Here is a 26436-nt window from a genome sequence, read left to right as displayed (position 1 = left end):
TATTTTCTACTGACACATAGTAGGACTGATAAAATTGCTGAGTAATCAACTTGCTCACCAGCTTACTGGAAGAATACATATTCACATCACCAGAATTCTACTCTTAAAGCTCTGTACTTTATTTCCAGCATGGGCTTCTTAATATGTAGTGAAAGCTCTCTGCCTAGATTCATTCTCCATAATTGAACTATTTGATTCCCACAGAATCCCTCCTGGAAATGAATTAGCCACTGGGGATAATGAACGGAAGACAGAGGAACATACAAATGAGCTGCATCAAGTCAACCTCAATGTGTGTCCCAAGGTCCATATAACCCATAAAATGTTGTTCAGCTAAACTCAACAGCCCTGCTCAATGATCAGAGAAGATTGTTTTGGAAAACAGGAACACTACCTCACTCCCAAATCCCACCCATCAGCCCAAAACTCCGAAAGACCACTGCTGGTCTTGCCCAACCAATCTATTGTCCCCGTGGTACAAGGCCAACTTTCCAGACTGTGCATGTGATGATGCAAGGGCCACTTCCACATTCGCCTCTCCGGACTGGATGCCTCATGTGGGTTCCAGGTTCCAGTTCCCTAAGCAGTAAAACCATTTGGATCTCTAATTTGCCAAACTTAACTCACTGCAAACTGGACTCCTAAGCCATCCCCACCATCCTGATGCACCCACATTCTCAGAATCAACAAATATCAATCCCATCCTTCTAGCTGCTTGGCTGAGTTTCTTATAGTTAATTGGGATGCCTGTTTTTCATGCACCAAATCCAATCCATCTGCAAATCATATGGGCTTCCTCGTGTGCTTTTAGTCCTGACTCTGCTCATCCTGATTTCCTGAATTTTGTGCATTGCCACTCAAAATGTACATAGTCAGTAGCAGGAGTTTTGGAAATGTCTTTCTCCCTGGGACATTTTTAGTGTGATCTCCTGGGGGAAGGGTCAATTTATGGGCCACACCATTAACTCCAGGACCTAGTGGAGCACATGGTAGGCATTTGGTAAATGGTCAAGGAAAGCAAAAGGACTATTGGGTCCTTTTGACAGCTCACTGTCAAGAAGCTAAGAACACACAAGAAAGTCTTGACAATGTTGAGTTTTATCTGAAGATCGAGGAATCCCCCTATCATTTTGCATTCTGGAAAAAGGCTGACCACCAAGGATGACTCTTCCCCACATGAGTTAGATGAGTTTCACAGATGCTCCCCTATTCACCCATGATGAAGCCAGACACAGACCTTTCAAATCTTCACTCCTGCTTTCGTAAATGATTAGCCGGAATGATCTATCCCCAGCTAGCGATCAGAACAAAATTCGAGTTAACCTTTCTTCAGGCCCACCATCAGCCTGAGGGGCAGACAGCAGCACCCCTACCCAAAACACACTGATCTCGGGTAGAATATTCTCCAATGTACTTTCCAGTCCGTCCCACGTTCCTCCACCCACTCGTCTCTGTCTGGTTTATCCCTCTCTAGCAAAGAAAACCTTATTTGGCCTGAGGGCACCTGTGGTTTTGCTTTTTGCAATGGTCCCGTCTCCCCTTGCAATGGTTGTCTTGAATGAAAGTCTATTTTTACCAAGTTGGAATTTTTAAAAGTATTTTCGTTTAACTCCAGTAAAATTAACATAGTGTTATATTAGTTTCAAGTGTACACTATAGTGATCCAACGTTTCTGTACTTTACTCAGTGCTCATCATGACCAGTGCACTCTTAGTCTTTATTAGGAGTCTCTACACTAAGCCAAAATTTCCCGCCTGTGCATTCATTCTACCTATAAGGGCCTACTAAGCTACCAGAATAAATCTAGCTTCTTCCCCATTAAATAAGTGCTCAGTTATTACATTTCTCCCTTGAAACGTCAAAATCTTCTCCTCTCCAGATTAAATAATTATGTTAAAGAAATACAACATTTGTCCTATCATCCCTGCTGTCCATACCACAAGGAATGTTCCTTTTTATGACATTGGCTGAAAATTTTTTAATTAAAGAGCAGAATAATATTTCACCAAAAAGAATAATACTTCACTCATAATTATTTAAAACAACTCCAAAAAACCACCACATGAACAAGTGTGTTGGAACAAGAGGAGAAGCAGGCAGCTGGGGACAAGTACCTTCCGTTTGGAGCCAGGGGCAGCCTCCCAAGCAAAAGAAGAAGCTCTACTCCCTAGAGAAAGTAACAAGAACGTGCTATTGTATCAGTCATGCTAAACATGCAGTCGGGGGCTTGAGGATTAATGAACTTTCCAGAAGGTTCAAACCACGGACTAGAGAGGAACAATGAAAGATTCACTTGAGAAACAAGCCAGTCCAGGAAAACTATCACCAGCCAAATGCACAAGAAGGCAAGAGTGGCACAAGGTGAATTCACAGATTCCGAAATCACGTCCAGTAAACTGCCCTCACCGAGAATTCAAGATCCCAGAGAGATCAGAGAACTCTAATCACAGGGAGCACCCAGCACCCCATGGAGGACCAGTTCCTAAGGAAAAGCCTTTGCTTCCAAGCTGGGACTTCTACTTACTAAATATATATGTATTTTTTAAACTCTAAAGGGAAAATGAAGATGCTACAACTTGGAGAATAGAGCAGAGGAGAACGTCTCAGGTTTGCTCCTGGGGACTTGGAAGAAGGGGAGGCCTCCAGAGAAGAGCTGAGCACAGCCAGGAGAAGGGGAGCCACAGGTGCAAAAGCTTCACTCGTTCGGTGGACTGTTCTTCTGAAGGCAGAAGAAAAAAATGTCTCAGTAGCAGGAGGACACGAGAGAAATCTGTGATCCCACTCCCGTGGCTGCAGACCTCACGACAGGCAGCAACAGCAATCTGAGAGCAGGTGAGCTAGAGAGATCACAGCAGCCCAGCAGAGTGGCTCATCTCCAGATGACTCTCTCGGAAGCCCAGCTTCCAGGTAGCCGATGCACCGTCTCGGGACGCCGTCCTTCCCCTCAGAACCGGAAAGAGCTGCACGCCCTCTAGGACCAGAGCTGGGATTAAGGTTTAATGTGCTCATCATTTTGGAGCCAAAAGGCCCAGAGTGGATAAATCCAGAAAAAGACAAGCTTTCTAGGAGAGGACGGACACCTTCCTGGTGACACAGAGTGACTGACCAGAAGGGGGCAGCTAGAATATTTGCCAACTTTAATGGCCACCAGCAGATGGCCTGATGCTTTCCACCAGTTCTGAAGCCAGTCTGCCCCCCCAACACTCGCCCTCTTCCATGGGTTCATCAATGGCCCGGGGGACGTCTAAGGCAGGGCAGCAGAGCTGACAGACTCTGCCAGGCTGTCTGGTCTTCGCTGAGCGCTGTGCGTGCCCTGCAATGGCACAGAGTAGAAAGAAACCATGAAAGCCAGGGACACCAGCTGCAAAGATGCAGAGCAAGGGGAGCCCCCCAGGGACCAAAAAGCCAGTGGCCTGGTTGTGAACAGAGAAAGACTCTCATGGTTCAGAAAGCTACCCACTGAAATATAAAACTTAAAAAAATGTTCAGGTCAAACTGATTTTCAGATCCCAAGTCCTGGTCAAGCTCTAAAAACACCTGACACCAGGGAAGAACTTACACCCCAAAGCCGAAACCTGATGCAGACGTCGGGGGCGGGGGAAATGCCACCATCCACCCCCAGGGAGGCTGGATTTCCAAAGTGATAATACAGAGTCCTGGTGAAGAGGTTTATCAACCAGAATTCTCACACATTGTTGGCAGGCACGTGAAATGGTACCAGATGCTTGCAAACTGTCAATTTCTTGTGACTTTATTTTTTTTTATTAATTTTTTTTTTTTTTTTGGACAGAGATCACACGTAGGCAAAGAGGCAGGCGGGGGGTGGTAGGGAACAGGCCTCCCTACTGAGCAGAGAGCCCAATGAGGGGCTCAATCCCAAGACCCTGAGATCATGACCTGAGCTGAAGGCAGAGGCTTTAACCCACTGAGCCACCCAAGCGCCGGAAGATTTTATTTATTTATTTGACAGAGATCACAAGTAGGCAGAGAGACAGGCAGAGAAAGGGGGGAGGAAGCAGGCTCCCCACTGAGCAGAGAGCCCAACCAATGCAGGGCTTGATCCCGGGACCCTGAGTTCGTGACCCCAGCCGAAGGCAAGAGACCAACCCACTGACCCACCCAAACGCTCTTGTGATTTTTTTTTTTTTTTTTTTTTTTTTTTTTTTTTTTTTTTTTCTGTATCTGAAACCGGTGGCGCTTTATTTTTTTTTTATTTTTTTTTTTTTTTAAGGTTAGAGCTGATATTTTTTTTTCCCCCTTTTATTAATTTTTTCAGCGTAACAGTATTCATTCTTTTTGCACAACACCCAGTGCTCCATGCAAAACGTGCCCTCCCCATCACCCACCACCTGTTCCCCCAACCTCCCACCCCTGACCCTTCAAAACCCTCAGGTTGTTTTTCAGAGTCCATAGTCTCTTATGGTTCGCCTCCCCTCCCCAATGTCCATAGCCCGCTCCCCCTCTCCCAATCCCACCTCCCCCCAGCAACCCCCAGTTTGTTTTGTGAGATTAAGAGTCATTTATGGTTTGTCTCCCTCCCAATCCCATCTTGTTTCATTTATTCTTCTCCTATCCCCCTCCCCCCCCATGTTGCTTCTCCATGTCCTCATATCAGGGAGATCATATGATAGTTGTCTTTCTCCGATTGACTTATTTCACTAAGCATGATACGCTCTAGTTCCATCCACGTCGTCGCAAATGGCAAGATTTCATTTCTTTTGATGGCTGCATAGTATTCCATTGTGTATATATACCACATCTTCTTGATCCATTCATCTGTTGATGGACATCTAGGTTCTTTCCATAGTCTGGCTATTGTAGACATTGCTGCTATAAACATTCGGGTACACGTGCCCCTTCGGATCACTATGTTTGTATCTTTAGGGTAAATACCCAGTAGTGCAATTGCTGGGTCATAGGGTAGTTCTATTTGCAACATTTTGAGGAACCTCCATGCTGTTTTCCAGAGTGGTTGGACCAGCTTGCATTCCCACCAACAGTGGAGGAGGGTTCCCCTTTCTCCACATCCTCTCCAGCATCTGTCATTTCCTGACTTGTTAATTTTAGCCATTCTGACTGGTGTGAGGTGATATCTCATTGTGGTTTTGATTTGTATTTTTTTTTTAATTTAAAATTTTTATTTTATTTTATTTATTTGACAGAGAGAAATCACAACTAGGCAGAGAGGCAGGTAGAGAGAGAGGAGGAAGCAGGCTCCCTGCAGAGCAGAGAGCCCGATGTGGGGCTCGATGTGGGGCTCGATCCCAGGACCCTGGGATCATGACCTGAGCCGAAGGCAGAGGCTTTAACCCACTGAGCCACCCAGGCGCCCCCGCTCTTGTGATTTTTAAACATAGACCTCATGTGTGGTCCACTGGTCACTGTTCCCCTAACAGCCACACAAGTGCAAGTCTGTGCAAAGACTGCTACAAAGTGTTTGTGCACCATATTCATTACAGCCAGAACTGGAAGCAACCCACGTGTCCATCACCAGGGGAGCAGATCTCTGGATTGTAGTGGATTGTACTGTACGTCACCCCTCGGCAAGAAAAATGAGCTGAGATGCAAGGGAGCACGGGCCCATGGAAGGGCATCGGAAATAATGCTTGAGTGAAGGAAGCCGTGCACCAAGTATCCCATGTGAGACTCCACTTACGTGATGTCTACAAACACGCAAAAGTTATCTACGGGACAGAAACTAGAACCTGGGTTCCTCTGGTGAGTGGACGAGGGTGGAAATTAAAGGGTGTGTGCCTGAAGGAACTTTCTGCAGTGATGCGTAGGCTGACGTACTTGACACAAATGCACATGTGGAAGCAAACCAGATAATGAAGATACGTGCATTTCATGGCCTGTAAATCAGGCCCCCATACGTGCTCAACCTGAACACAGAAACAACCAAATTTCACTCTGAAAAAATATTCAGAGATGAGCCTAGGGCAACAAAATGAAAGGACTAAGAAGGGAAGGGAGGTCCATGGCTAGAGGGGTGGGGGGGTCCCAATACCCCATCAGAGAAGCTTCCTATCAAGTCCATGAGGCATGGAGTCACTGGGTCGTGACCCTGTAGCAAGTGGACATCTCTGTTTTGCATATAATATTAGTAAAAGTAAATAAGTCAGACTGACAAAGACAAATACCGTATAACTCAACTCTTAAGTGGAATAAAATAAAATGAATAAATGGGGTTTCTGGGTGGCTCAGACAGTGAAGCATCTGCCTTCCAGCCCAGGTCATGATCCTGGAGTCTGGGGATTGAGCTCCATGTGTGCTCTCTGCTCAGTGGGGAGTCTGCTTCTCCATCCCCTTCTCTCCTTCCCCACAACTGTGTTCTCTCTCAAATAAATAAAGAAAACTTTAAAAAGTAGAATAAACACATTGGATCTATAAATAGAACTGAAGGGGGAAGGAAAAGGAGTGGGAGATGGGCAAAAATGAGTGAGAAGGAGTGGGAGACATAGACTTCCAGTTGTGGTGGGAACAAGTCACAGGTAGAAGAGGCACCACATAGGGAATAAGGTCAACGATACTGTAATAATGTAGCAGGATAGTTGGAAGGTACGTTTGTGGTGAACACAGCATGGCGTATAAATCTGTGAAATCAGTAAGTTGTACCCCTGATGTAACACTGTGTGTCAACTGCCCTCAAAACAAATCTAGAGAATAAATTTAATCATGTGCAATTATCTCTCATCTTACACGAAGAAAAAAGGTGGTTACTGTTCCACAGGTAGTAAATACAGAACTAAAAGGAGCCAACAGGTGGTCCAAGATGGCGGCACAGGCAGATGCTGAACTTGCCTCCTCCCACGGAAACACTGAATCTACAGCTCTATATCCACTAATTTCCTCCAAGAAACATCTGAAACTAGCTGACCAGCTCCTTCTCAATGGACGATAAAGGGGCTATATGGAGCTGGGGAAGAGAGACAGAGATGTGGTCTTGACAAAACCCCACCCCTTGCGTGGCGACCTACAAGGAGGAGAGAGGAGCCCCCAGAACACCTGGCTGTGGGAACCAATGGGGCTCATGTCCAGGAGACCCACAGGGCCGTAGGGAACTGCAACATTACCCTTAAAGGCCTTGTGTACAGACCCACTCACCCTGCATTGGCACAAAGGCACTTCCAGAAGCCCCAAGACTGTCATGAGGGGGATTCATTGGCTAATCTGGGAAAATTGGAGGGACAGTTCTTGGCAGGCTAGAAACCTTAAGTACTTCACAGACAGTGGACTGAAGTGTACCTCCTGCCTTCCTGTGAAAAGGTCTATTTACTTGTCCTAGAGCTTCAGCCTGAGGGACAGGCTTCAGGTTTATGTCACAGACACTATGGAGGTGTTTTTGGGAGCAAGGGGAAGCCATCTTTGCATTCTCCCTCAGCTTCACTAAATCTCACCAGTACCTCCCAGAAAGGAGCTTACCCACTTGTCTAGGGCTCTGATTTTTGCAACTACCGCTCAGGAGACACCTCTAGACCACCCAGGCTAGTGACCAGTGAGGATTATAAAACTGTGGTCCCACAGGATTATGTATATGTCTACTTTAAAAGCTGCTGCGGGGGTGGGGTGCCTGGATGGCTCAGTTGGTTAAGCAACGGACTCCTGACTTTGACTCAGGTCATGATCTCAGGCTTGTGGGATGGAGCCCTGCATTGGGCTCGGTGCTCAGCAGGGAGTCTGCTTCTCTCCTCCTCCCTCTGCCCCTCCCCCCACTCACACATATGCTCTCTCTTAAAATAAATAAACAAAATCTTAAAAGAAAAAAATCTGCGGTCTTCCTGCTCCAGTTTTGAACTCAGGACCCTGAAAGCAAGAGTCCCATGCTCCTGTGAATGAGCCAGACAGGAGCCCCGCCCCTGTGCTCTTCACCAACTGCACCACACCCAAACGCACTTGGCAAATCTCCACAAATGTACTGTTTGTCCGAAAGGTCAAAGAGCTGCCTGCTCTGGTCATTCTTCAGGTCCTCATTCCCTTGTGAAGATTCCTATAAATGTGTAAAAATTTAATAAAATTTGTGTCCTTGTTTTCTCCTCTGTCAGTCTTCTTTTCAGACCCAAGCAGGGACTCTAAAAGGGGCAAGGAAAACTATTTCTTCCCCTACACTAGGAATAATTATCTTTTGTCGAGTTAATAACAAACTTCATAACAAACAAAATACAATCCCATTTTTGAGAGAAAGTTTTTAATAGTCTTACTATTTTAAATGTTTCCATAAAATTTCCTGGAACTTTTTTTCAAGTTACCTTTATAGCTTATAAATTTGTAATGCTTAGTATATTGAATTGACTTCTCTGAGAGTATATTTTTAATTGATAAAATTCTCTATTGGTGCTGAGCTACTACCTGGCAAACTCAGAGAAAATTTGTGAAATGGAAAACATCCTCATTTCTAATCACGATTTTCATGGATATGCCAAATATTTTCATAGGTACTATACAGCACTATAGAGTGACTTTCCTTAATAAATACATTTTAAGATTACATTCAACAAATATTTTGCCTCTGTTTATGATTTTTTTTGAGTGTTCGCTGAATTCAAATGTTAGAAAAATCACAGGGCTTCTCAACTTTGTGTCATTTCAGTACATAGTATCTAGAGATCCAATTTTACACGAACTCAATCAAAATACCCTTCCCGCGCACTGATATGTCCCCACACAGGATGATTTGGAGATTAGATCACGCACAGGGTGGGCCCCATTTATTCTCTCCAGACCATCTACCTACTGTCTGGCTGACCAGTTTGGTTCTCACAACCATTCCCTTCTGAAACTTCAAAAGCTGAAGTCTTTTTTCTATTTGTGGAATACTGTGACTAAAGACTCCCAACTGATTTTGAAAGAAATATACAGCCAAAATGTTGACAACGCCTTCATTTAAAAAAAAATGTCAAAAAACACTGTTAGGCACTCAAGATCGACTTTACAAATCTTCCAAGTTCACCTGTTTCTGAAGAGAACCAGCGTGAAAGAGGCTCCCACAAATCTGCCCAAGAGATGTTTTTTCTTCGCAAAATAATATGCTTAGATTATTTTAAAATTTTGGCAATTATAGCTTCCGTATCTATTTCTAGGATACCACAGTTTACTTGGACGCAATTACAAACACCATGCACGCCACTTTCAACTTCAAATGTATTTCTACCATACTGGTTTATTAGGTTAGCAAGATCATGCTGTTTTTGTCTTGTTTTGTCTTGTTTTGTTTTTTGAGAAGAGACAGAGTGAGAGAGTGGGTGAGACAGGGGTGGGGGCAGAGGGTATAGGAGCAGAGGCAGAGGGAAAGAGAATCTTAAGCAGGCTTCACGACCCAGAGATCATGGCCCAAGCTGAAATCAAGAGCTGGATGCTTAACCGTCTCAGCCACCCAGGCGCCCACGATCATGTTTTCACAATGATACTCTGCTCTGCCAAAAATGTATTCATAATAGCAGTCAAACAATAATTTTACTTTCAACCTTGAGCTTATTAAAATACGTCTAAAATAGGATTCGCGATTGCTTTAGATGTTTTACCTTTGATAGGATTAATTTCCAAAAGTTTTGCTTTGATTCCAGGAATTAAATTTTAACAACAAAACCAAATATAACTGACTTTGGTTTCAAAAATAACTGAATTGATTTTCTATCTGAATCTTAGGAGAAACTGATAGAAAATGGACATTTTTTTTTTTGCTGCATTTTTCTTCTGCTACTGGAGAAACCATTTTTAACAGCTGTTGTTTTAGCTTTTGTACAAAAAACAAAAAACCATGCAGCTGAAAATGAGTGACGTTAGCCTGCAGTCAGTGGCTCTCCGTGAGAGTTCTGGTTCAGAGATGAACAGGTAAGTATGCCTTCATCACCACCCATCTTAAATCATTGTCTTTAGACAGTCTTCCTAAAATTACTACTAACTTCTGAACTGGAAGCAATATTTCTTCCTTTTTTAAATTTAATTTTTATTTTTTCAAAATTTATTTGAGAGAGGCAGAGTCAGAGACAGTACAAGTGGGACAGAGGGAGTCAACATCCAGACAGATTCCCATGGATGGGGGAGCTAGATGTTAGGCTCAGTCTCACGACCCATGAGATCAGGACCTAAGCCGAAATGAAGAGTGAAAACCCAACCCACTGAGCCACCCAGGAGCCCCTGAAAGCAATGTGTCTTAGGCAGATTCATGTTTCCGATTTATCTGTATCTGTTCAGAGAATTCACTGTGACCTCATCAGTGACTAGACAAAGTTTATAAATCACAAGTTCACCATCAAGAACCTCGAGGAATGGAAAGTCAACACTGTTTGCTAAATGTTCACTTTCAGGTCACCCAAGTGGTGCAGCAGGTTAAGTGTCTGACTGGCTCAGGTCACAAATCCAGGGTCCTGGGATTGAGTCCTGCACCGGGTTCCTGGCTCAATGGGCAGCTTCTTCCTCCCCCTCTGTGCTCTCTCTTTCTCTCTCATGTAAATAAAAAAAATCTTTAAAAAATATAAATGCTAACAAGATGGGATTAGGAGGGAGACAAACCATAAGTGACTCTTAATCTCACAAAACAAACTGAGGGTTGCTGGGGGGGGTTGGTTATGGACATTGGGGAGGGTATGTGCTATGGTGAGTGCTGTGAAGTGTGTAAACCTGGTGATTGACAGACCTGTACCCCTGGGGATAAAAATACACTATATGTTTATAAAAATAAATAAATAATTAATTAATTAAAAAAACGTAAATGCTCACTTTCCTCCTAATTTTACCCCTTTCCTTTTTTTCCTCCCCTTCTCCCCCTTTTTTTAACCCATTGCTAAAAAAATGATTAGTTACAAAACAGAGGGTTGGAGAGTGCAGCTCTGGGCTGTGGGACTGCTCATCTCTGTGCATGCATTTCCTCAGGGTCCCCGGGAGTGCCACACTCCCCATATACTCACAAGCCTAGGCTTGCACGGCTTCTTTGGGGTTTGATTGTCCCTTTTCAACTCTTCAGGCATTTCAAATGATCAATTTCTACCCGTGTGGTTAGAAACCATAAAGGCACTACCTGTTTTAGTGATAGGAAAAGCCAGTTTCAGTGGGGAGGACCTTACTTGTATCCCTATAATATGCCTGTGAACATACTTCCATTCCTTGAGAACCACAAGACAAAAGCAAAATTGGTCACACTGATCAGAATTTGTGAACAAAATGTGGGTAAAAGACCCCCTTTTGGCGACACTGGATTTTGTTGTACTTATTATTTTTTAAAATACATTATAGTCTCTGCAAAGTTCTTCTAAGGGAAGACTAGACTAGACAAAAATGGATTTCCTTAAAACAAGTATCTTTTTATTGTTGCCTGCTTATAAAATCGTAGTGAATGAGCCCTTCCTTCAGGCTTTTCATTACTCACGGGGCCTGGAGGGAACAGTCCCAGCGTCTTCATTATTCTGAGGCTGTTCCCTGAGATAATGAACGTCAGACTGCCTTGGTGATCGTTTCGTGGAGTCTGGGGTTTGAAGCGATTGCAAGAGAGACGTTTCTGGCACTCAAGATGGTTCACAGCCCAGAGAAGCCACGGGGTAGACGGTCAGTAAAGTATTCATGAGAGCTAAAGAGACGCAAATTCCTCCTGGGGTTTCCAGAAGCATGGCATGGTCACTCTCGCCAAGCTGGTCTCTCTCAGGTGGGCGGCAGGGGTGGGTGGAACAGGAGCCAGCAGCCCCGCCTGAACTCTCAGATCCCCCCATGCTTGGTGTCTCTGTGGATCTCCATCTACAAGACTGGGAGGCTTGCTCTCCAGATCCACGCCCTGCTCTTTGTGGGTCTTCAAAATATAAGTGCATATCTTGTTTTCAGCGATTATCGTGTTCATTTACAAAATGACTGACTGTCAAAAGGAAGATGGGGAAAGACAAGAAAACGCGTGAATTTACCAGAGAAAGGAACACTGCTCTTTCTGGGCACCCAGAGTGCATTGCTGAGTAATGATGCTGGAGATGCTTATGCTTTAGAGCCAAAGAGGAATAACGTTTTAGCCCTGAAGGGTCCTGCAAGGCCTCTGGTTGTCTCTGAACGGGGCTTCTCTGAAGTTGTCTCTGAACGGGGCTTCACAGTCTCTGAACACCTTTGAGGGATTGTCCCAACGGTCAAAGGCATCCTCCATCTGCTTTTCCATGACCACCCACTTAGCCTTTCCAGAGTGACCTGAGTGCAGACGCACCAGCATTTGGGGCTCTTGGGGGTGAAGCCCAAGCTGTATTCACTCCCACCTCGTGTGACCAGAGTTGTTCCAACAACTGCTTCCATCTCCCCTCATTACCAGAATCGAGTTAGAACACGGGTTAAAATAGAGACCCTCCTTTCAGGGGCCCGCAATTCTATGGAAGGTGACGGCTTCTCATTAAAGAATTGGTGACGTTTTCCTCCCATAGGATAATACTTCTCTCGGTGTTGGCTGACGGGCTTTGAAAAGACACTCAGCAAATGTGTGATTAAGGATGAATTCAGTGCACAGCTGTCAGGGTTACCAAATTGTAACCGCTCTTAAGCAAAGGCATTTGTTTTAGAAAAGATGAGATACAATTTTCAGAACCCGTGGTTTATGGATCCCTCCTGGGGTAATGGGCTCTTTTATACCTGAAGTTTATCTTCCCGCAAGACAAATAAAAGGTGTGAGTTTTCTGTTGGCGTAAGAGCGGAATGTGTCTTCCGATCAACAGAGACGGGGTTTTATATTCCCTGGTGCATCCCCGATAGTCTTCTCTAAGAATATTCATTGGCTCATTCTCCTGCAGACGGAGATGGATTGGGGAAGCCGTGCACGGGGCTACTTGTCATCACACTGTCAGCCCATTTCTACCCAAATGCAGCCCGTGTAAGCATTTTGGATGCAGTTCGAGTTTGCTCTGGTAATGGCGCCATTGATCATGCTGTTGGATGTGGCGAAGATATCTGCCAGCCTCGGGATGAATAGCTTTATTGTCTACTGTGACAATTGATTTCCCTTTGGCTAAGGACACAGGCTGGGGGTATTTTTCGGCCACTGTATTAATGACCAAGCGGCTTTTACCAGATGAATAATGGCCAAAGTCTACGAATGGGCAATCTGGAGGACAAAGGGAAACGCAAGCTCTTGTGCAACCTTCGTCTGCCTAAGGCTGGGCCAACTGCCACAGCGTCCGCGGTACCAGTTCAGGGGCTCCTCACAAGAAAATCTGGGGCCAGGTTGGTTTTAAGGAGCCCAACTGGATGGAGCCCTAGGAGGAAAAAGGAGGGAGGAAATAGTCCTTGAGTCTTGACCGGGCAGAAGGAGTTGATGTGTTTGACCCTCTTGCCAGGCCTGTTGGGCGTGCACAGATCGTACTCGTTTACAGGTGAAGAAGCAAAGAAACGACATGGAGCAAAGTGACAGGGACTCGGCTGGAAAGTCACATCCGCTGGGCTCCAGAGCCGGGGGTTCCACGCTACTCCTGCAAGGAATTTCGTCTAACTTGACCGTGCAAAATGCCACACAAGGGCATCCACAAAGGCATTGTCTTCCAACAGAGCCTACAGCCTGCTCTTGCAGGGAGTCTGAGCCCACACCCAGAGTGACCACTGCAGGTCAAATATATTTGTGCCACTTCCATCCTAAAGCCCCTTGTGGGGTGCCTCGCTGCCTTAGGATTGAATTGGACCTTTCGTGCCTAAAGGTCCTTGGTGAGCTTGTGTGTGCCCACCCTCTCGCAGGAGCCCTCTCCCTCCTACCTCCCAGGTACCTCTACCTCCTACCTCTCCCAGCCCCTTCACTCCCATGCATGCCCCACCCAGGGCCACCCTCCTGGTTCCTCCTGCTTCCAGAGCCCAAGGGCTACTCCTCCCTCCTCTCCCACATGCTTCTCAGTTTCGGAGGAACAGGGGTCGGGGGTAGGTCCCATTTCCCTCAGGGGACCTGTGTTTCTAGAATCCTTCCCTTTTGCCAACGTATCTCCTATAGCAGGAAGTGAGGCTCAGCCAGTATCTGAATGAATGAAACACTTGTAAACCCACCCTGTGGCTTTGCCATTTCAAGGCAGCCACAGCTGAAGCTGGACGTCCACTCTACAGATACAGAAAGGATGCGGAGAATTCAGGTTACTTGATTAAATTCCTTGTCCCCACACCTCTTGTATTACAGGGCACTGCAAGAATTTGTTTGCACAGCAATGACTTCCAGACACCAAGGACTCTTGAAGTCCTGCTCAAAGTTATTTATTTTTTTAGTGACTTTTTTTTTTATTGTGTTGTTAGTCAACAGAAAATACATCATTAGTTTTGGATGCAGTGTTCCATGATTCGTTGTTTTTTTTTTCCTTTTTAAAGATTTTATTTATCCATTTGAGAGAGAGAAAGTGAGAGAGAGCATGAGAGGGGTGAAGGTCAAAGGGAGAATCACACACCCCATGGAACTAGGAACTCGAGGCGGGACCCAATCCTGGGACTCCTGGATCATGACCTGAGCAGAAGACAGTCGCCCAACCAACTGAGCCATCTAGGCACCCTGACTCATTGTTTACGTATAACACCCAGTGCTCCCTGCAATACATGCCCTCCTCAATACCCACCACCAGGCTCACCCATCCCTGTACCCCCTCCCCTCGAAAACCCTCAGTTTGTTTCTCAGAGTCCACAGTGTCTCATGGTTCATCTCCCCCTCCAATTTCCCCAACTCCCTTCTCCTCTCTATCACCCCATGTCCTCTGTATTATTCCTTATGCTCCACAAGTAAGTGAAACCATATGATAATTGACTGTCTCTGCTTGACTTGTTTCACTCAACATAATCTCCTCCAATCCCATCCGTGTTGATATAGAAGTTGGATATGTACCCACATTGAGATACCACCTCACACCAGTCAGAACGGCAAAGATTAACAAGTCAGGAAATGACAGGTGTTGAAGAGGATGTGGAGAAAGGGGAGCCCTCTCACACTGTTGGTGGGAATGCAAGCTGGTACAGCCATTTAGGAAAACAGTAAGGAGGTTCCTCAAAAAATTAAAAATAGAGCTACTCTATGATCCAGAAATTGTACTACTGGGTGTTTACCCCAAAGATACAGATGCAGTAAAAAGAAGGGCCATCTGTACCCCAATGTTCATAACAGCAATGGACACAATAGCCAAATTGTGGAAAGAGCCAAGATGCCCTTCAACAGATGAATGGATAAAGAAGATGTGGTCCATATACACAACGGGATATTACTCAAAGTTATTTTGTTAAGAAGGCAGCAGTGTAGAATGCGTTATAGCAGCAGAGGGGGTGGCGAATGCCATGAAATATTTTATAGAGCCTATAGGTCCTTAATACAAATAAGCAACATTTTCTATAAATTAAAATAACAAAACGTTTAGCAAGGTTATCATAAAACCAGAAGCTTTATAAATGCATGCACCATTCTCCAAAACCACATGAAGTTATGTATCCGAATCGTAAAAATGTTCTCACCCTTTGACCTAATCATCTCACTGCTGGGAATACGTCCAAAGGACATGATTCGAAAACAAATACAGGTACACATGGTAATGTTTATTGCCGTCTTACTCAGGATGTCCCCCCATGTCCCTCACTGCTGTCATCATAAATTCCAGCAAAGTAGCAGACACAAGTTATTTACAGGACTACCTCCGCCCTCTAGACTAGGAGCTCATTAAGGCCGGGCACCATCACTTGACTCACCGTTGTCTCTGCAGTTAAACAAGGAAGACGTGCCTCAATGTTTTCTAAAACACACATGCCCACACACCTGTATGAGCACACACGCGTGCACTCACACACTCCTCTCCAATAATCTTAAGAAAGAAAAAAGATAAAAGAGCCCATTTGTCAACAAAAGACCGTGTTTCATTACGGTGTCTCCCCAGTTCTTGCGTCAGAATACAAAGTGATTAGGGCTCTGGCTTCGGGGAAGAAACAACAGGGCCACACACTTGCCTTAAGAAACTGGCTAGAGAAGGTTTCCCAGGTGAGGACACTTGAACACGGGTCTTCACAAAGAGGGACTCCAGTCTGGCCCACAGCAAGATCGAATGTACAGGGCAAAATGGAAATGGTCAGGCCTGGTGGACTCTAGTTTGTGACCAGAGTCCCTGCCTGCCTGAAATTCGAGGCCAAATGCAGTTTGACTTTAGGAAACGTTAAAAACAAAACAAAACAAAAAAGCAAAGTCATACAGCTTCTGTCTAGAAGTTTAACTCAGAAAAGCGGTTCTCCATCATTATCTGCTTGCCACCACGTAGGGGCAGTCTGTGTCTCACTTGATTTATTCATCTCAACAAATAGGATTTGTCCCAAATGTTTGCAAACAAAAGTGTCCTTTAGAACTACTGACAAATTTCCAAAGAAGAGCGGCTAATGCAGAGATTTCAGGAGGAGATGAAAACAAATGAAGCTTCTGGATTTAGGATTTCACACTCTACCCATTCCTCCTCTTTGGCTAAGTTATCAGAAAGGGAAGATCTGAGAGTCGTCCAAGCTTCTCTGACGACCCTGAGGATCTAAGCCTGGATTGAGCGACCTCCAGCCCAGAGCTAGGGCCTCTCAGGGGAGGGAGGAGGAACACCAGGGGACATTCGAGACCTTCTCTACAGAACAAATGATTAAGGGAGCCCAGGTGACTCAGTCCATTAAGCGTCCGACTCTTGCTTTCGGTTCAGGTCATGGTCTCAGGGTCATGAGAGAAAACCCCGCGTCAGCAACTTGTGCACCAGGAGGAGTCTGCTTGAGATTCTCTCTCTTCCTCTGCCCCTCCCCCCACTCACACTCTTTCTCTCTCTCTAAAATAAGTAAATACAATCTTTAAAAAGAAAGAACAAGTGACTGATGCTCACTGGGCTTTATGAGCATTAATGGGATGCTGTCTGCATCACTGTTTCCACGACACCAGAATATAAGTAAAACAGAAGACACATGAGGAAAAACACTTTAGCATTCTGGAGTTGAGCTCTTGGTCCATGTTGGGAAATGCTAACCGAAGTTGAATAAAACATTCACAATTACTCATTTTTTTCTTTCTTAAAGACTTAAAAAAAATAATCTCTACATCCAACATGGGGTTTGAACCCACAACACTGAGAGCAAGAGTCACATGCGCTTCCAACTGAGCCAGCCAGGCGCCCCTAAAACTTTTACAATTGTAAAAAAATTCATTTATGTTATTGTTCCCAGGCAAACGCTTCACTAGGAAGTCGTGTCTGCTGAAAAGCAAAACTGGAGTATATTTCTCTTTGCAGGTCGAATTTATTACACTTCTTGCTCTTGCTTTGGCTTCTAGGAAGCTTACAGTCAAATCTGCTGCCCACTTGTCCTAGCCGGTGTGTAGGGTGATAGACAGAATAAATCATGAGCAACGTTTTTGACTGGCCAGGCAAGTCATTTTCTTTCTGCCCTGATATTTCCATTTTTAAAATATTATTACATGGTACTTATTTCTCTAAACTCTAAAATCTCTAGAGGAACACCAAGTACAAAAGGCATTTGGAATTGCATCCCAATCTCTGAATGACCTCCTGCATGTCGAAAGCCTCGCAGCTTCTCTTCTTACACTTGACCAAGAAGACAGAGTGAGAGACACTGCCTGAAATCACTGGTTCTGCAGGGATGGTCCCTGCACTGGCAGCAACAGAAACGGAAGCATGCAACTCTTGATCAACGGGTGGGGTTCAAGCCCCATGTTGGGCATAAAGCTTACTTTAAAAAAATGCAAATTCTTAGGCCTCAGGCCAAACCTTCTAGATTAGGAACTTCAGCAGTGGTACACAGAAGGTCTGTTTTTTCATAAGTCCTGGACGCCATTCTGATGCTTAGGGTTTAGCTGGGTGAAAGGTGCATCCTGGAGTCTGGGCTACCATCTGAGACCTACAGGTACCTAGTGACCCTCATTCTCCCTGCATTCGCAGCCCCAGGCCGTGGGAAGTTGAATCATAAAAAGGAAGAGTCTAGAACGACTACAAGGGCACCACTGAAGGAGGCAGAGAGGTATCCATAGAGCAAGTGAAGACTAACTAGACAGGGGGTTGTGTGGGGAGCGTGACTTCTGTTCCAGGTACACGGATCTACAGCACAGAAGTCTATGAGGAGCGTCCACCTGGTTGAGAGTGTATGTCTGTCCTTCTTTACAACCTCCCAGCTCCTGAAGGTCAATAACGGTATATGCTTAGAAGGGTCTCAGCTTCAAGAGGTCTAATGAGAACATTTCATAGTTATCAAAGGCACCAGACCAGGATCTGAAAAGGCAGTCTCGGAGGAAAGACGAAAGGAAATGTATTCATACTAGCCTTAGGAGTGAGTCAAGGCAAATTACAAAAATTTCATTGTCTTTTTTTTTTTTAAGATTTTAACTATTTATTTGAGAGACAGAGAGAGAGAGAAAGACAGAGAGGGCACAACAGGGGGAGCAGCAGAGGCAGAGGGAGAAGTAGACTCCCCACTGAGCAGAGAGCAAGATGTGGGGCTCAATCCCAGGACCCCCCCAAGATCATGACCTTATCTGAAGGCAGATGCTTAGTTGACTGAGCCACCCACACACCCCGACTTTGTCCATCTTTAAGAGATTGTCAATACTTCTTCTTCTTCTTTTTTTTTTTTTTCAAAGATTTTATTCATTTGACAGACAGAGATCACAAGCAGGCAGAGAGAGAGGGGAAAGCAGGCTTCCCATGAAGCAGAGAGCCCGATGTGGGGCCCAATCCCAGGACCGTGGGATCATGACCTGAGCTGAAGACAGAGGCTTTAACCCAATGAGCCACCCAGGTGCCCCGAGATTATCAATACTTCTAGCAGCATTGAGGTATATTTTAAACACCATAAAACTCACCCATTATAAGTACACAATTTAATAATTTTAGTAAATTTATTTAATTCTGTAGGTATCATAACAACCCAATTTATAAATATTCCATCACTTGAATAAATCCCCTCATGGCCATTTGCAAAGAATTCCTTCTCCGACCCCAGGGCTAGGCCACCAGCGAGGGGTTTCTCCCTATGTATATCTGACTACTCTAGACCTTTCAGAAAAATGGAATCATACAGCAGGCCGTCTTTTGTGATATGGAGTGATTTGTTTGAGGTTTGTTCCTTTGTAGCACATATCATTGTTCACTTTTTATTGGTGAATTATATTATATTATATTATGTGGTTTTACCACATGTTGTTTATCCATTTAGCAGTTAATGTACATTTGGACTATTTCCATTTTCTTTTCTTTTCTTTAATTTTTTTTTGTTATTAAGAATAATACTGTTATGAACATTTACATACACATCTTTGTGTGGACATATGTTCTCAATTTTGTGGACATACAATAAATTTTTGTTAAGTATCATAAATTTTTTGTTTACAGGGCTTATTTAATTCCATTGTACTCAAAGAACATACTTTATGTGATGGTCCTTTCTATTAAATTTTAAGACTTATTTTATGTGCTGACAAATGGTCTGCCCTAGAGATGTCCACCTGGACTTGTGAGAATTCTCTAGTGGTTGGGTACTATTTTCCATACGTATGTCTGGTCAAGTTACTTGAGTGTCATTCCAGTCTTCTATATCCTTGCTTATTTTCTATCTAGTTTTTCTATGAATTATTGAATGGTTTGTTGCAATTTCTAACTACAATTATTTGAAGTTTCTATTTCTCCTTTGAATTGTATCCATTTTTACCTTACGGGTTTTGGAGCTGTGTTTTAAGTGCATATACATTTTTATTTGTTTTCTGCAAGCTTCCTGGATTTTAATCTTCTGTTCATCCCTGACCACCTTTATTATGTTAGATAAATATTTTTAGTGTATCATGTTTAATTCTCATGTTGATTTTAATTGCTCTTCTAAGAATTAAAATATGCATCTCTTTTATCACAATCTACTATAGAGTAATTCTAATTTAATTTCATGAAAACGGGAAATCTAATTTTTTTTCTCTCATGTCTTTGCACCAAGAATAGGCCCTGTCACAAAACTGTAATATTATGGAAGTTGTAGGGAGTGGCAGTACTCAAAACTCACTGAGAAGATATGTCTCTCTGATCAGTGGAAGGAGGAAAAGGACACTGAGGTCCAAAGAGAGTTGGGAGTCCCCATTATGGTTTTCTCTCTTTTTTATCTCTCAGCTTTGTCTTTATGTGTTGGAGTTGCTCAGTCATTTATCAGATTTATATGTTGCATTTTCCCCCTATATATTTGGGTTGCTTTGCCCTGGCTTAATAAGTGTTGTTGATGAACAGAGGTTCTTAATTTTTTTTAAGATTTTATTTATTTATTTTACAGACAGAGATCACAAGTAGGCAGAGAGGCAGGCAGAGAGAGAGGAGGAAGCAGGCTCCCCACTGAGCAGAGAGCCTGATGCAGGGCTTGATTTCAGGACCCTGAGATCATGACGTGAGCCAAAGGCAGAGACTTAACCCACTGAGCCACCCAGGCACCCCAGGGGTTCTTAATTTTAACAAAGTCCAATTTATTAATTCCTTTCATCATGGTTAATGTTTTCAGTGTCCTTTTAAATTAATCTTTGCCTACTCAAAATCATAACAGTGGTCTCCTATGTTTTCTTTTAAAAGCATTATTAGTTTAACTTTCATATTTAAATGCTATCTGGAATTGATTTTTTCATACAGTGTGAAGTACAAGACCTGGTACTTTATATTCTATATACAGCCTAGTGCCATTAAAAGATTCCCCTACCCCAGTGTACTGCGGTACCGGCTTAATCATACATCTAGTGATCTTTATGTCTGTGTCTTTTCTGATTCTTTTCTCCCAATTGTTAGTCTTTTTATCTTTGAGACAATATCACAGGATGTTACTTTTGTAGTGTACATTTTCCAGCTTTGTTGCTCTCCTTCAGCGTTTCACTGGCTAGTCTTTAACTTTTATATTTCCATGTGGATTTTAGAATCAGTATGGTAATAGCCACACATGTACACACATACACAGCATCATTTTTGTCTTGTTTTTTGCTTTTTTTTTTAACTGAAATTGTGCTTCAACAAAAGCTTCCTTTGAGGCAGATGGACGTTTTCCACATTATTGAGCCTTCCAATTATGAACATGTTCTATCCTTCCATTTACTTAGGGCTTCTTTAATTTCTTTCAGTAAAATTAAGATGTTTAACTCTTGTAATCTTGCCAAATTTTGTTATATTTACCTCTAAGTATTTAATATGTATGATGTTATTGAAAGACTAGTTTTTATTTTTCATATTTTTACCTTTTGTTTATCTTATTTATTTTTTATTTAAATTCAATTAATTAACATAGAGTATATTATTAGTTTCAGAAGTAGAATTCAGTGATTCATCAGTCTTATATAACAGCCAGTCTTCATTACATCACGTGCCTTCCTCAATGTCCATCACCCAGTTACCCAATCCCTCAACCCCCTCCCCTCCAGCAACCCTCAGTTTGTTTCCTATGATTAAGAGTCTCTTGGGACATCTGAGTGGCTCAGTTGGTTAACCGCCTGCCTTCATCTTAGGTCATGATCCCAGGGTCCCGGGGTCAAGTCCCACATCAGCCTGCTTCTCCCTCTGCCTGCTGCTTCCCCTGCTTGTGTGCGCATGTGCCCTCTCTCTCTGATGAATAAATAAATAAATACATATTTTATTAGGGAAAGAAAAAAAGAGTCTCTTATGGTTTGTCTCCCTCTCCGATTTCATCTTGTTTTATTCTTTCCTCCCTTCCCCTATTATACTCTGTTTCGTTTCTTAAATTCCACATAGGAGTGAAATCATATAATTGTCTTTCTCTGATTGACTTATTTCACTAGCATAATACCCACTAGTTCCACCTCATTGCAAATGGCAAGAATCCAATTTTTGATGGCTGAGTATTATTCCACTGTGTGTGTGTGTGTGTACATACACATCTTTACATGGACACACACACACACTACATGAAAGATTATTTTTCAATTCATTTCTATTGGTTGCTGGTAAATAGAAACATGACTGATTTTTACATATTCACCTTGTACAACTACTCTGTATTAGGATTAATTCTGATATTTGTAGTTTCCTTGATACTTTTAATGGACAAAAATCATGACATTTCTATATGGCAACCAAGCATTTCCAAAAGATTGGTGTTATTTCTTTGGTAAAGATTTTGGAAAGATTCGATGGTGAGGCCAATGAGAGTAGGTTGTTCCTTGTGAAAAGAATCCTGATATGAATCTCTCTCTCTCTCTCACACGCACCATTCAGTTCTGCCCAACTCACTACATGTAGGTTAATTATTTTATCCTACTCTTTGAAATGCATGGGAGAAAAAAATCTCTAATTCTTAGTCAACGTTTCTCACATATTTTTCATGAAAGTGCTTCTAGTAATTTGAAGTCTCAGAATTTTTCTTACAAATTTTTTGAAAATTTTCATTTTCTTCTCCAAGAAGCCATATTTATTTTCTTGGGGGAAATAGAGTTGCAAATAGTTAATTGACCCTGGGACAATGTGGGGATTTAGGGAACTGACCTCGGTGCAGGCAAAAGTCTGTGTATAACTTTTGACTCCCCCAAAACTTAACTTAATTCACAGCCTACGGTTAACCAGAAGCCTTAACAATAACACAAAGAATTGATTAACACGCATTTTGTATGCTGTATGTGTTATAGTCTGTACTCCTACAAGAAAGTAAGCTAGAGCAGAGAAAATTTTAAGAAACTCACGAGGAAGCAAAAATACATTTATAGAACTGTCCTGTATTTATTGGGGAAAAAAACCTGCATATAAGTGGACCCACACCGTTTAAACCCATGTCGTTCAAGGGTCAACGGTATCATTAGTGACCATGATACTGTAGTGAGATGCACAATCTTTTAACTCAACACTTTAGTGCTCTCGAACTACCTCCTACCACCTTGGACATGCTATTCCCCTTTAAAGAATCAGAGTGGATCCGGGGCGCCTGGGTGGCTCAGTGGGTTAAAGCCTCTGCCTTCAGCTCAGGTCATGATCCCAGGGTCCTGGGATCGAGCCCCACATCAGGCTCCATGCTCAGCAGGAAGCCTGCTTCTCCCTCCCTCTCTCTCTGCCTGCCTCTGTGCCTGCTCGTCCTCTCTGTCTGTCAAATAAATAAATTAAAAAAAAAAGAATCAGAGAGGATCCTACCGAGGCTCAGAGTCAAGGTCGTGCCTGCTCGTGTGCATGAAGGAAGAGCGTGTGCACGCGCAGAGCAGAGCGACCTCACCTCCGCCGTCACAGGTGCTCTGAGACCGAGGGGCTTACGCGGAATGAGTGCTGTGAAACTCACCTCTGAGGTGCCCCTGTCGCCAGAGCAAACCTGAGCTCCTGAAAGTCTGTATAAATAATATTTGCTGTTTGTATCACAGGGGAAAAGTAAAACAAAACAAAACAAAACAAAAAACCCCCCAAACAAAAAAACAACAGTAAAAAAAACCAGTGTCACACAAGCCATTTTATCGAAAGAAAATCCTCGGGAAACTCATCTATACCAGTCATCAAAGTGGAAATACTAAGTCGTACTTGGTTTATGATCTTTTATTTGTATCCCTTGCATTCTTGGTTTCCAACTTTTGCTCCTCTCCATGAGTGACTCCGGCGGCTTGCTACAGATCTGAAATTTTCCCTCTGTCAGAAGGAGGAGGTATTTAGTGGTACAGGGGAAGACATTAGGGCCTATCTCGCGAGATTGGGACTCAGAACCTTCATATCCCATCCAAGCAACTTCTACCCTGGCATCAAATTTTGGGTAAGGCACTGTTTTTGATGTCTATAACCTGTGAGCCCACAGGTAATATTTTCTTATGACATCATTGATTTGTGCGTGCAGGGGGCAGGGATGGACTACCATAAATTATTCACTAATCTCAGTTAATTACTACAGAGCATTCACATTCCATAGAAATTCTTCTCATTTTCAAACCAATCTTTTGGTAAGAATTCAAAACACCATTTACCCTGTCAGGGTCAGAATATTATAGGCAGCAGAAAGCCATTCCACCTGGTGAATATGTTATATGATTAGGCTCATTTAAACTTCTTTCTCCTTGGCACTCCTGAAACTAAGAAGTTGTTGATGTTTTGATATAATTGGATCAAAACCTTTTAATACAAATCCTTCTTGAATCTGTAATCATTCTTGAATCTGTTTTTTTAAAAACATATTTATGCTCCTTCTAAGAATCTCTAATATGCCATCCCCCAAATCCTGCCCTATTCCAGCCCTATTCCAGCCCGTGCTGTCTCTCAAAGTAAGAATCCTTAAAATTTTCGCATATGCACACCAATAAGGAGTTAATTCAAGAACAAAAAGGTGACCACCACAGGGGAGGGGTATTAACTTTCAGTGACAAAATCAATGTTCTGGGGATGAAAAGAAAAGAATTAATCCGGATACTTTCTAATCATAGTTCACTGATTCTCTACCCTAACTGGGATAAATCCTAAGAGCAAACAGAACGGAAAAAAAAAAAAAAAAAGTCTTGAACTCTATTCAGTAGGCTTCATGCTGGTGTCGGTATAAATAGAAGGTCTCCAGCTTGTATGATGGGAACGAACAAAGAAAGAAATGTGCTGATGGCATTGGGTTATATACAGAGATGGGGGAAAGTGGGGACAAAGACAGAGACCAAAAGAGGTAACAGCAAAAACAGCAAAACATTCGCCACAGGTAAATGCAGTGGAAGGTCTACACCTGCTCACTGTACAAGCATTTAACCCTTCTGGGGGTTTGGAAGCTGCACAAAGTTTCAAGGACTAGCCCTTCCTCAGAGACTGAAACCACATCTTCCCAACTTTTGGAAATACCCAAACAAAGACTCCTATCAAATGCCAAAACATTGTCTCTTACCGTGCTTGGCAAGAGAAAGCACACAGCATCTTGGATATTTAACATAACCAAATATTTGAGCACCCCACATTTGAGCCTTCTACTGAATGACATTGACTCCATGAGAGGTTTCTTGTGCAGGGCACTCCCTGGCCCACCAGCAGGTACTTCTGCCTGGATAGGAACCACCCTGTTCTGAGGGACCCCAGGAGCTCACCACTTCCTCAGCTGATTCACTGCACTCCATACCCCTCCGAGGGCCGCTGGCCTCTCTACCTTCCCTCCCTTCCCCATCCCACCTCCATTCTGCCAGTCCTAACTGACACTAGCAAAAAAAGCCATACTGATGTCCCTCCCACCCCATAGTTGGCAGTGAAACTTTATTTGTGAAAAGCCAGCTCGGAAACTCCCTCCATCTCAGCCTCATGGAATCACGCCTTGTGGTTTCCATTCTTCACGTTGGGTGCACACAGAACAGCCCACCTCATAGCAGATGCACTCCCCGACAGTTCTGACACGGTCCACTCACGTGCAGAGGACTGCACAAGCCAAGCCTCATAGGGTGGCCCTTCCCCCCTCCAACCGCAGTGAGCTTGTTTTTCGGGTCCTTCCTTCTTCCGCTTTCACTGGAAACTTACACTGGAAACTTAGTTCCATTCCCTCTTCTGTTTATTTACGGTCGTGGTGAAATCTGGTATCTGCCTGTATCTCAAGTAGGCAGGGCATCATCCATGGCACCCCACGGCCCACAAAAGTTTGATTGTGGAAACTCCGAATCCCCCCCGACACTAACAATAGCCCCTGTGTCACCATCTACTACCTACAAAGCCCACATCTCAGGGCCTCCTGCGCGGTCCAGCAACGCCGCAGTGACCAGTGGACCACCTCCTTCTCCGGAGTCCTCAGGTCAGGGATATGCTCCCATCTTTCTGAGCCAATCTGTGGCTTTGGCCTTGAGTCCTAGCCCCACGTCCCGTGGCCACGCAGACGTCCCCCTCCCCCATCCCTCTTGCAGGGAAGGGACTCAAGCTCTTGAAGAGGTGAATCCAGAGCCAGCTCACTTCCAACCCAACGGCCTCATCAAGCTGCCCTCTCGAGCCATCATGGCGAAGCCCACTGTCCCTGGGAGCGTACTCTTGTCAAATACCCTCTTAAAATGTGATGCCCAGGACGGCACTCAGTGCTTCAAGGTACAAAGTCATTCTCATTATTCAGGATGAGGAAACGCTCTCCCTTTATAAATTATGATCAAGGACATACTGCCATTTCTTTTCCATAAAGCAGATGAGGCTTTTGATCTAACACCGGCTCTCACTGGAGAGGGGGTGCTTTTCCTGCCTAATTTACTTATGAAAAATATTCAATTATGTCCCAAGTTTAATTCACTTAGTAATGAAAAGTAAATGAGCCCAACCAGCATGTTTGATTTGTCTTGGAAAGAGAGAAACTGCTTTGCAAGAATAAACAGAGTTAAATTAAAATAAGTGACTCTCCTCGCTCTGGAAATGGAAAATTCTCCCCAAAACGCTTCTTGACGCGGTCTGTGGAACACAGGAACTGATACCACACCTCCATGCAGAACGGCTCCCTACTGCACCCCGGGGCCCAGCGGCCACGTGGTGCGCACATGAGGGTGTACGGACACGTGTTTGAACCACATGCACACATCTTTCATCCGCCACGAAGCAG

At 43.7% G+C, this 26436-nt stretch overlaps 1 protein-coding gene across 2 annotated transcripts in view; it reads right to left on the bottom strand.

The window, feature by feature from the left end:
- Nucleotides 1–26436, bottom strand: part of VWC2 (von Willebrand factor C domain containing 2) — a 97672-nt gene that overhangs the window by 50641 nt on the left and 20595 nt on the right. The gene's annotated exons all lie outside the window — the stretch shown is intronic.

The sequence above is a fragment of the Meles meles genome, chromosome 10, assembly GCF_922984935.1.
Source record: "Meles meles chromosome 10, mMelMel3.1 paternal haplotype, whole genome shotgun sequence".
Classification (NCBI taxonomy): Eukaryota; Metazoa; Chordata; class Mammalia; order Carnivora; family Mustelidae; genus Meles; species Meles meles.
The sequence above is the reverse complement of the archived record's forward strand: the minus strand, read 5'-3'. Positions and strand labels throughout refer to the sequence as shown.